Below are 12,674 nucleotides of genomic sequence, written 5' to 3'. Positions count from 1 at the left end.
CCATCTCCTGCCACGTGGGTGTGCAGGAATAAAGACGAGATCATAATATACATTCCACATCCAAGAAGCAAAAACTGACAGCACCTGTTTCATAAATAACATTTCTGTGGTTAATTATAAGAAGATCCCTGCCTTCTGTGTAAAACATGAAATAGACAAGTAATTCAAGTTTTCCACTTATCAGAAAAATGTAGTAACAAAATAAGAAATTAAAAAAAAAAGCTTCTGTAGGCTTTTGTGGTACTATGTTTTAGATATTTTAGCAAAAAAAGTTAACATTTTGTTCATACGAAAATATTTCCTTGCTATACAGTTTCGTTGTCATTCTTATTGGTGCGTTTTTATACCCTCTTCAGTTTGCCAGTTTACCTTCATGTCATCCGGTACATTTTTGACCACCTTTAACGCAATCACACTTTCTCCACAAACTTAACACACCAGCACGGTTTCAGATGGCTTTTTTCAGTTTTGCAGCTGCCAACAACTTACAGTATGTCTGTTAAATTTAGTCTGGAATCTTTTTAAATGAACTATTGGTAGATATAACCCAATGTAAGCCTAGCAAGGTTTAACACAATTATTAAATTGATTATTTAACTACATTACATTGCCCAATAGGATATGTTCCTGTTGAAACATTTGTTTTTGTAATGATGAATCACACGTTAGATACATATTTAAGTGAAAATGGTGAATAATCACTTTAGTCTTGTCCTGTTTCTGCTACTGTATTTTGCATTACAATTAATTGTGCAGGGGAAGTTTGTTGTTGGAGTTCGGAGTCTGGGTGTTTGCATTGCTAGGTGGAAACCCCCGGTTCAGCGAGTTGGATTCTTGAGAATTAAAATACTTTGAAATCCTTTTGGAAGTGAACACTTAATATTTATTTTCATACTGTTATGCTTGGCCACAGAATATGTAATGATAACATACAATGGAATTGCTATAGCTATCAAGCGTGAACTCAATAATGCCCTTAAGAAATAACAGCTGTGTAAAGTTGCATGACAGAAACTAGCCACCAGAGGTATCCTGTGTGACTTAGTCATTTAAAATATAATATAAATATTACTGAGAATTGCTCATTGATTGCTAGGTTATCAAAGCAACAACTTCCAACTTGTTATGGTCAAAATTCTTCATTGATCATTTTTAAAGAGTACTGTATTGAAGATACTGGTTATAAGATCTCTATAGCACTTCCCAAACCCCTTCTTAATTTTAAACACATCATTTCCTCTGTCTTAATTTAAGAAGAATATTTCAGACCCATATGAGAAATGTTTAAACATGCTTGAATCAAGGTGCAACAGTGGCTGGATGTTTTTTTTTTTTTTGTTTTTTGTTTTTTTTTATTTCAGTAGGTTAAAAGTGGCACATATCTACTGTCAAAGACCAATAAATCACTAACCAATATTTCTTCCAGTCTTCCAGACATCATCTGCTGATTTGTTGGGATAAAAAAGTAAAACAGTGGAAAAGCGTAATATGTCAGCTGATTTGCAAAATGTAAAAATGTGTGAATTAAAAGGAGAAAGAGCTATACTGTCTGCCATGGTGATTGTCTTCCTTTTCCAGAAATATTACCCGCACTACTAGTACTAATACAGTAGAGTCCCTGTTTTATGACTGAATAATGAGATTGTGTTCGTATTGGAATTGAAGGACACAGAGCGGTCTTGAATTTGAATTTACAATAACTATAGCACTTTAACTGGTATATGTTTAGTTGTGCCTGAACATTTTACTGGCAATGCCTTTTGAGGAGGACTTCAGATCTGCCAGTGCTTGGATTCTGTTTTTGTGTTACAAGTACTGAACAATAAATCTGCGTCATGTAGGATTGCTCCGTAATAAAGTGAGACCTCAAATAACAGATCTCAAGTTTGCTATGGTTTTATACTGTATTGTAAATCACATTTATTATTATTTATTTCTTAGCAGACGCCCTTATCCAGGACGACTTACAATTGTTACAAGATATCACATTATTTTTACATACAATTACCCATTTATACAGTTGGGTTTTTACTGGAGCAATCTAGGCAAAGTACCTTGCTCAAGGATACAGCAGCAGTGTCCCCCACCTGGGATTGAACCCACGACCCTCCGGTCAAGAGTCCAGAGCCCTAACCACTACTCCATTTAAAAGAAAAAATGATCACAATTATAGATTTGTCAAAATTCCAATAGATCTTATTCGGTGTAGAACGCTGCGTAAACATTTTGCATAAAGCATGATGTACTTTCGAATCCTTAAAGAAGGATTCATTTAATGTTCTATTGATTTTACATGAGGTATTCAGCATAAAATTGTGTTCATGTGCACTGACTGTAAAAAAAAAAAAAACTTCACTGACTGAGACGGCCTTTCTCTGATGTTCTGGATGTCACTCTTCCTTTGTGATGGGTTAATACAAGATTTTGTTTTCGGTAGTGGCCTTGGGTTACATTTGATCCATACCTTATGAAACTGAATACCTCTCAAATGATTCAGCTCTTCAAATCAAGTAGCTGTTGGCACTTTAGAGCAGGGGTTTGTTTAATAGTATTCTTCCAGACTTCAGGGCTCACCTCGGCTTCAGTAGTTGGTTATTAATGTCCAGTGCAGACGGTATTTCAAGAAAAAGTGCTCCTTTGTATTTTCAAAACTTGTCATACTTCAACTTAAATATTCATTTCAATGCCTGGCTTTTGATAACGTAAGGGATCCACATTGATAGTTAAATACTCTCCCTGATACTATTGTATAATACTTTCTGTTTCTAAATCTGGGAGTCACTTGTGGTTATCATCACAAGAGGACTCCGGAAAAGCTTGTTAATACAAAAGATGGTTTTCTAAAGGGTCTAACAGGATGTTTAGAATGCACTGTGAAGTTTCTGATTTTCTTTGCTGAATGCCATTGAAGAGTCTTTTGGCAAACAAGCAAATAAAAGAAAACCTTTTGGAGGGATTGCATCAAAAGCTATTGTAGATTTTACTGAGCTTTCTACAATCCAACACAATCAGTCTTTTGTGACAAGCAGCCTACCAACCCCTATGGATTTTCCTGCGTTTGAAAACAAATGCGAGTTTTTTTCCACCTTTGTTGTGGAAAATGAGCTTCAAACAAAATAAATTAAAAACAATGGACAGTCAACAGAAATCGCATCTCCTGGAAGTCCTGTAAAGTATTTAAGATGATTTGGCTGGGAAATATACTTGGCTGTGCAGGATAAGCATCACTATTTTATAATATATCCTAAAGTCTCAAGTACTGGGTCCAAGGTTAGGGTGACCTATAAAAGCTTTGGAATACTTTGGACTTGTATTGAAATGAACAGGAGCAATGGTTTTCTAAGGGGACTGGATGAGATTGGTCAGATAGTTGCCTTCTCAAAGGCTTGTTTTACTTTTTGATTCTTATACAGTGCCATTCCAGTCCTGTCAGAAATAGCTAGAGTAATAATTCGGTTCCTCCTGAGCTAATAGTTTTCCAGTATGTTTTGGAAGGGCTGGAAGAGGATTGCTGTGTTGTCTGGGCTCAGTTCCCGAGCAGCTCTTGAAGTAGGAGACATGGAGGTGTTCAGACAGGAAAGCATTGTGCTAGAAGAGCCTCTCTTCAAGCTTGCTTTCTAATAGAACTTATAGATTCTCAACCCTTTTTTTGCACTCTCCTAGCTGTGCAGTAATATGGTCTTTTGGATGTGGGGTTGAACAAGATCCTCATCATGCAATATAGTCACGATTGTCTATTTCCGAACCTGCTAGTATTCTTGTACGGCTGGTTTTAGAGAGCCTGATTGGCACAAACGACTTAATGTTGCCTGATGGGAAGGTGGTCCAAAATTAGTGCTAATTGAAGCCCATGATGATAATGTTTAATAGTGCAATTACAATGTTTATCCACCAAGTGGCGCTATGCAGTGTAAAATTCAGATTCAAATCTAACATCTTGTTCATTTCCAGCATTCACATCTATACTGTATGGTTTTACACTGCCATTTACAGATAAAACAAATTCTGTATACAGTGTCCTGAATATTGTATCCTTGTATCCCCCCCTATAAAAGAGCATCATGTTCCAGACATTATGTGTACTAATTGTCAGCAACATGACCCATGCCAGGTACTTCAGTTTCAGTGGAATTTTATGAACATTTCTGGAAGGCTTTAGGCACCGTGCAGGGATAATGTAATAACAGTCCTTTTTTTGGCATTGCAAGCTAAAAACATCATCTAATGATCTGCCTTAGAAATAGCAGAGTATACATTTCTAAATGGGTTTACCTACTGTTACTCTAGGCATTTTGCAGTACTTTCACAATAAGACATTTATGCCTCCCTTCAGAATAGGTGTTCATCCCCCCTGCTTCATTCTCAGGAATGTCACGAATACAGCCGTTTTCTTTCTTATTAATGGGCGCGAATACAGTACATAACTTAATATTGGCAAAGGTGACATCATAGAAATAAAGATTTATTTACATATTACTTTACAACAGTGTAGGTGGTTTTGTCGAGTGAGTCGCAGGTAATGTTACGTGATAAAACAATAACATTTCTTTTAGCTAATCTTGCCTCGCCTGTAAAACAATGCAAATATTGTTTGAAGTCACTTGTGCTTGGAGGAAATTGCTGTGGTGACACAGTTTCTAAAAATAAACAATGTTCTCACCTGAAATCGTATCAAGACAGGTACTCCCAACTGAATTGAAATGTATAATTAAAATGCCTCAGGGTAGTACGTGCTGGGTAATCAATGCGTGGAAACGTTGACTGTATATTAAATCAGCAAATGGCAATTCTAAAAATGAGTCTGTACATACTGAAACTATGCATGCAAACGTACAGTTCAGCTACACCTGCGATTGTACTATTATCCAATAATACTGCAGGTGGAAATGTTTCATTTGGCAATCAGAAACTATTCACTTATAGGTCAGCGGTTTCTCATCGAAACTAAAAGCAATTAAACATTGTTTCTATACCTGACTGTTTCAATGGGATTTAGTCTTGTGGCACCATGAGAACAGGGAAGGGGACCTGTATTTGAGAATGATTTAATAAAAGGTCCTAAGTGCAGTGCGGGTAACTACACATGTACAATTACAAGGCAATTGAGTCTGTGCAAGGACGTGATAGGGACCATGTTTTTAAAAACAACACAAATAAGTTTGGAATGTTCTTTCAGTGGAACAGGAGTTATTCTGTCAGGCTGCCATAAATACAGATTGGAGGAGTTCCAGACCTTGAAACATGATTCTTCAGTTCTAAGTCTACCATTTAAGCTTCTTACTCACAGTACAAGACAAGATGTCATGTACTTGCAGTGATGGATTCGATTCTCAAATGACTGTGGTTGAGGGCTATATTCAGTAAGAGAGAGAAATGTTCAAATCCAAGAAACCTCTTATTTATGTATTTCTAAGCTAGATTTTTTTTTTTTAAATCCTAAACCTTTCATAAACAATAAATATTTTTAACTGATTCAAAAATTCCCAATGGTGTTTATATTTGATTATATTTCAAAAATTGAGAGAGAATTGTTTCATAATTGTATAAGTTACCAAATGTAAGAACGTTGAAATAGTACCAACTGCATACCAAGGGCCTACTTAGAATAAGTACTTCCACATAGGTTAGTACATAATGTCCATATCATAATGTACATTATATACCTTGTACTAATTAATACTACCAGCATAGTTATAATATACATAAACAATATGGAATGAGTCGATTTATGCTACTGTCCAGGGAGGAACTTGGACCTAATAAAAAAATAAAGGCTGCATTCTCTTGTACAGTACATTATTGTACAGAATTGTACAGAACCCCATGTGTGTTGAATTATCTGTTTATGAGACCCGGTGGCTTTGAATCTTTTTTTATATATTTTTCCCTATTGTTTCACTTGATTGATTGATTTATGTAGCTATTAATTAAATTTTATTATAACTTTTTTTTTTTTTTAATAAAATTTATTATTTCCAAAGCCGCCACTCATAGACCTTGGAACAGACAGGAACCACTCTAGAGAAAGTATTTAAACCAGAAATATACTCTTGATTTGCAACATCTTGTTTACAGTGATTTGTGAGGGCTTGTGGGATTTGATTGAACTGCTGCACAGTTACTCACTGTTTACAGTATAAACCCAGTCAAATATCACGCTTCATTCCAAATAAAACATTTGACTCTTGAAATGAAAAAAAAAAAAAAAAAAAACACTAATCAAATTTCAAGACTGCTACATATACAGGCAATGATTCATAATAAGAGTCAGGAAGGAAGCCTTTGTACAGAAATGTTACTCGAAAATTACGCTGTAAAGAATTTAGCTTTAGTTGCCAAATGGACCTTTGGGGGTAGATTATGCCAGTATATACTGCAATGCTAGCAATTACTAAGAACAGTTTCAAAGATAATATGACCTCTAATCTTTCTAGTTAAGAACAGTTGGCTTGACATTACTATTCAATTATGTATTTATTTTTTTTTGTCTTTGTTTTTTCTTTTTAAATTAGGCCCACTATTCAGTTTTTTTCCTAGTCTAAAGCAGCATGTCCATCTGTTCTGTAAAACTGGCCTGATGTGGATCTATGTGTGATCACTATGTAGTCTGTGGTTAACTTTTCCCCTTGGCTTTTCAACATTTGCAATCTCAACTGAGTTCCAAATCAAACAGATTTGACCGCAGTCCTGCTGCAAAAGACATCAGAAAAGTGTTTCCCAGCTAGTCTTGATGCTTTTTTGCTTTTTTTAAGCTCACAATTAGGGAAACTGGTCACTAATCTTGATGATAATTCCCATTATAATGTCAAAGCAGATCCTGTTAGCTTGGTGGAAGGGAGTTCCCATCTGCATGTGCTTTACTTTCACTGTGTAGGATGCTTTTAGCCTCACGCAGGTCACAAAGGATTCTGGATTAAAGGGTTAATAAACATCCAGTGCTGGTAAGGTATGTTTATTTATTTATTTATTTATTTTTAGTACGTTATGTTATCAGACAATGCACATTAAGGATTTGTTCAATTTAGACCCCCGGAGACATTCAATGCAATAATCATAATAATCGCTGCCTGATTATATTTAGAAAAGAACGACAAAGAACAGCCTGTACAACTTCCTTATAAGAATATACAATGAGCGTCCTAAAAGGTTATTTTAGTGTTGATTCACTATTCAGTTCTTACTAACAATCCCCTACTTTACAAGCAAAATCAATGATACGCTGTGGTAGTATTTCATTATATGTTGCTGTAGCTGACAAAACAACATAAATCATTGTTCTAGGAAGTCAGCTTTTCCCTTCCAATATTATTGCAAGGGGGATTCCAGCAGACACAGTATGCTTCTCTCAGGGTTCTGACAGGCGAGTGCTTCAGTTCCTCATTTCTCAATAGAGCAAAGATCCCACAGACAAACCTAAGGCTATACTAACAGGTTTCAGTTGTTTAGGTTTTTTTCTTAAGCAAGTTTGACATTCAAGTGAGCACCTGTTGATTGTTTTTACACTCATACTCTGAGAATACAAAGAGTTACATTATAGCCACTGTGATCTCATTAGCATAAACCATGTGGGTTTCCCTCACCTTTTTTTTCTTGGAGGTAAAAAGAAAAATCATGCTGACACATCAACAGTCACGCTCACTTAAATATAGGTGAAAAACATATAAGAGACTTATACAGTTAAGAAAACATCCCCAAACCACCCAGCGTGTTTAATGTGACAAAAGTATAGATTTCACTCTCCCTTTTAAGATCTCTACCACAATTGTAGGATCGGCCCACCGGATGGCACTGTGTGCTATGCACTTCCCAACTTGTCAAGTTTATTTATTAGTTAAAGATGTCAGCTCTAGTCAGCAGTGCTCACTGCTTGTCCTGGACATTACTGAACCACCATCATGTGTAGGCAAGCTCTTACAGACTCTTGATGGCTCTGAGGTCAGGACATGGCTTACCCTACTAGTGAGGGGCTAAGGCTCTGTAACTGGTCATTCTGTTAGTTTTGAATTGATGGTTGTGGTAATAAAATGAAATAACACAGAACTGCTTGGTCAGCATCAAGCTTTACTGTGCAGCAGAGGGACCCAATGAACTGGATAACAGCTTACAATTGGGAAGAAGAGGGTCTGAGGAAGGTAAGCTTCCACACCAATTAGTCACTGCTGCCAAGTGAATTACATATACAAGGTAAGGTTGTATGTGCAGACTTAATATTGCTCTTTAATATTGTTTTAATGGATGTTTTTTTATATGTAGAGAGAGAGAGAAGTTGATGATATTAATGCAAGTGGAATTTCTTACAAAGTCACTTCAGAGTGGGCTTATCTAATAATAGACACAAAACACTTTTGCCAGTTTTCGATATGAACATGTACAGGGAATTACGTGATTAATTTTAATTGCAGAGCAAACTTGATAAAAGACGTCTGCAGACCTTTTTTTTTTACGTGACTGGAACCCTTGTGTGTTTAACCCATTTTCTATTTTATCATGTATTCATCTCCCCAGTGAAAGCACCTATTTCTCTTGCCAGATGTACAGAGCACTGAAGCATGACAGGCTGAAGGGCAGACATTGGAATTCCCTCCTGCTGAGACGCTCAAATAATAATCTACAGAAACCATTTCTCTTGTGGCAGACGCCTGTGTACTGTATGTCACTGTCGCCTGCAAAAAGAGCTGATGGGGATCATTATTGTGTGTGCCACAGGTGTGCACAGTGGAAATGCAGAGCTGAAAACCATTAGTTAGAAGAAAGGAAAGGGTTAATCTGCTGGATAGATGTGTCAGGTGTAAGCTGGAATGGTGCAGTCCACCCGGTACCTCATGCTTCATTTTGCTACTTTTGTGTTATGATTCATGTTTGTTGAATTCCACCAATGTAAGTAATAATGTGATACTAGTAGACGTGTTTTTGTTTTTCTTAACATTTAAAATGATCTGGTAGCAAAACTAGACTTAACTTAGACTTTGACTTGACCTTCAAAATGCTCACTGGGTTAAAAAAAAATAAAGCAAAAAAAAAAACAACACTAAACAGTTAAAATATTTATTTTGAGACACACAAAAGAAGTACAATACCATGTATATAACAAAGGGACATTTACAGGCATTTCCCAGCGCTGTAGTCTTTTCAAATAAAGCCTTTCATTGAATTTACAATGTTTCTTTTGGTATTTCTAAATATCTTTCACATGTAAATCATAGCTCTGCCAACCGATTCCAGGATTTATGGGAAGAAAGACAGCAGCTTCACCATACAAGGTTATTCAGTCACGGTTGTATATTTTGGATTAAACATCACACAATTACAGTATTACCCTTGTACAGGTCTGCTTTTATTCTGCACTATTTCACACACTATTTCGGACGTATTGAGGTGGGTAACGGGCTGCTGATTTGGGCGTTGTTTTATTGCACTGATCCTGGTGGTTTGTTCCAGGTCATGAAAACAACATGAGAAAGGGATCCAGTTCTTAAAAGCATCCCCTATCCTCGTGATAGGAGAAGAGAAGGCCAAAAGATGAAAGGAAAAGATGCCATTCGAGGTTGTTAACCTAAAAAGAAAACCTCTACACATCCTAATTGTCCTTGCAGTGGAGAAGTGACACCAGCAGGCTGCTTATGACTGGATATTGAGCTGCAAAATAGGTTCTGCACAGCCTCAGTCAGCTTTTTCACAGCGTTTTTTTTTTTTTTTACGACAATATGCTGTCTTTGTGGGTTTGTACTGTACGGAGTGACTTCAAGTAATGAGGCAGGAAAGGGTTAACAGTTCTGAGAATTCTCTCTCGGTGTAGCAATTTTGTTCATCTATAACTTCAAACGATCATAAAATACTTACAAAAAAATTAACTTTTACAGTAGACATTAAACATTGTCTTGAGACACCTTGCTCAAGAAACTGCCTCCTTGGTTCAAGTTTCTTTAGTTTGTATTCAGACCCTCCTTGTTCTGAATACTGTTCAGGGTATACTAACAACTCCTGGACTGATGTTTAACAATCATCTACTCAGCACAGTGGGTTTGCTTTGTATCATAAACAGCACTTGTGAAATTAAAATGTCAGTCTCATTTAATATATATATATATATATATCAATAATAATATAGTAGAAAGTAGACATAACTGTTCCACTTGTTACATCAATTTACAGGTGGGGCCTGTTTGATAATAGGGGTATTATAAAACAGTTACTAGCAGATAATAGGGACTTTGTCCATGCACTACAACAGCACCCAAGAGGATCAAAGGCATACTTGTTTTATATATGCCACCTGTCTGCCATATGCCATCATAATGAGACAAAAGATCTTGACCAATTACTGAGCTGCCGCCAAGCCATTATTTCAAGGACGGCCTCGTCATAGGTTGATCAATTTGAATGAGCCATACATGCCAGCTTTTGATTTATCGCAATGTCTTCACCTCCGCTCATCTCAGAAACACAATGAGTGTGCAATATTCTTATTGAAACACAAACCCTATTATCTTTCTCAAAAATTGCAGCCTGTTCTACCCAGTTGTGTAACTTGCTTGATCTTTCTGCCCCATGTTTTCCTTTTATTTCTTTAAATATGTCCCACTTTTTAGTGTCTGAACAGATCACCAGTCATACTGTTGTCTTTTCAATCTTCAGGACCTTCAGGCTAAACTCTGTCTCATGCTGTGATATATTTTTTAATTACAAGTTTTGTGTTTTTTATTACCAGCCTTATTTAATTTAGTCTGAATGGACTAATGAGTTCATTATGCTGTCTTATTATGGAATTTCCAGCACCATTGAATTACATCTTATTGCTCTATTTTCTTAATAACTTGTAAGTGCTTTTTATCTTCTTTCTTTCAATGCAGTGCCAAGTGCACTGGTATATAATCGGTTTGTAAACACCAAAGTTCCTCTGCTAATATACAGCGCAAGTATATTAGCAGAGGAGTAGTAAGGGCAGCAGTGTGGAGTAGTGGTTAGGGCTCTGGACTCTTGACAAGAGGGTCGTGGGTTCAATCCCAGGTGGGGGACACTGCTGCTGTACCCTCAAGCAAGGTACTTTACCTAGATTGTTCCAGTAAAAACCCAACTGTATAAATGGGTAATTGTATGTAAAAAATAATGTGATATCTTGTAACAAGTCGCCCTGGATAAGGGCGTCTGCTAAGAAAATAATAATATCTGTTCAGTTCCTAATTTTCTCAATGTACTCACACCTGGGCAGGTATAGAAGTGTTTGCATTGACAAAATATCAATAGGAGCTGAAAGACATAGCCAGGCATTCTGGTACAGAACGCATAGTGGCGTTTTCAACCCTGTGTGTGCTGTTTGCATAGCAAGCAGACGCAAATAGAGAATCAAACTTCAATGAGACGAATTTAAAGGACCGTCCGAAAGCTCTTAAACCAGTTTGTTTTCATTTCACCTTCACCTCCTAAAGTCATTAGTCAAAGAACAAACCCAGGTACCGAGAGAAGAATTAGAGAGGGAATAAGTGGGATGTTACAAGTGAAAAGGTATTGTTTGTTCTTCGTTAAGCTGAAGGTATCGCGTTTTATTTTATTTTTAAGTTTTCTCCCTACAAGAATTCTCAGCATTTAGGTTAAAGAAATAATAAGGGAATGCTAGTACTGTACATATTATAGGAATCTATTTATGACTGATTTTGGTTTATATGTTTGCTCTTCCTTTTGCCCAAAACATTTTGCCCAAAACATTTTGCCCAAAACAAGGCACAGAACCTCTTTTAGATTTATTATTGTATCTGTGAACACAAATAGTTGAGATATTTACTTATTTAAAGCTCTTTCAAGGGTCTGGTTATCTTCCCAGTCTTTCCAAATTGTGTTCTGTAAATAATTCCAGTGCCAAAGTCCACAACTTTGAAATGACATATGAAATCTGTTTCAATTATTGTTGTTCCAATCTACACTTATGCAACAAACACTTCTTTGCTTGAAACAAACCACCAGCATAGAATATGGTTCCTTGGGGATTTTAACAGAGTCCTTATTTTGTTTGGGTCATATAAAGAGCTGTTCTTATTTGAATGGCTTTGGGTTCTATAAGCGAGATGTGTGGCCCCACTCCTAAAGGGGATATAATGGGTTCTATATAAAATCAGTGGGTTTCCATATTTCAAAGCTTCATATTTGTCATCTGATTTGAAACCCCTGGTTATATGGCTCTGTTTAGTGTATTTATTTTTCTTCAAATTTTCCAGTAAAATACTGAGTTAACTTTTAAAAGATTGTTGGAAGAAAGGAAGTAGCCTGGATTTATATTGGAGGGATTCTGCAAGTTCCCCATTTAAGTTACAAATAAAGTCAGCTTCCTTGGGCATCCAGGAGTTCTACCCAGTGATTTTTTTTTTTTACTTTAAAAAAGTCAGTGATTACCTACATTTTTCAGTTTATAGTCTATTATAGTTTATTATTCTAACAATCTTTTTTTTTTTTTAATTACAGGGGGCACGTACACTCATCCCGTTCCCCACTAGGTCTAATGGACCCTTCTCTTGCCAACAGCCTTTATTACAATGATGATGAATTTCTTTAAGGGCAGTGGATGCTCTTTCTCTATTCCCCAGCTGTTAGTTTAATGCAACCGGTGGTTCCTTATTTTAATTAATAATAAAGTCAGTACAATTTGGAGGCTCCTGCCCTAATTACTTGTCTTCTTGCCAAAA

Source organism: Acipenser ruthenus, chromosome 21, assembly GCF_902713425.1.
Source record: "Acipenser ruthenus chromosome 21, fAciRut3.2 maternal haplotype, whole genome shotgun sequence".
Classification (NCBI taxonomy): domain Eukaryota; kingdom Metazoa; phylum Chordata; class Actinopteri; order Acipenseriformes; family Acipenseridae; genus Acipenser; species Acipenser ruthenus.
The sequence above is the reverse complement of the archived record's forward strand: the minus strand, read 5'-3'. Positions refer to the sequence as shown.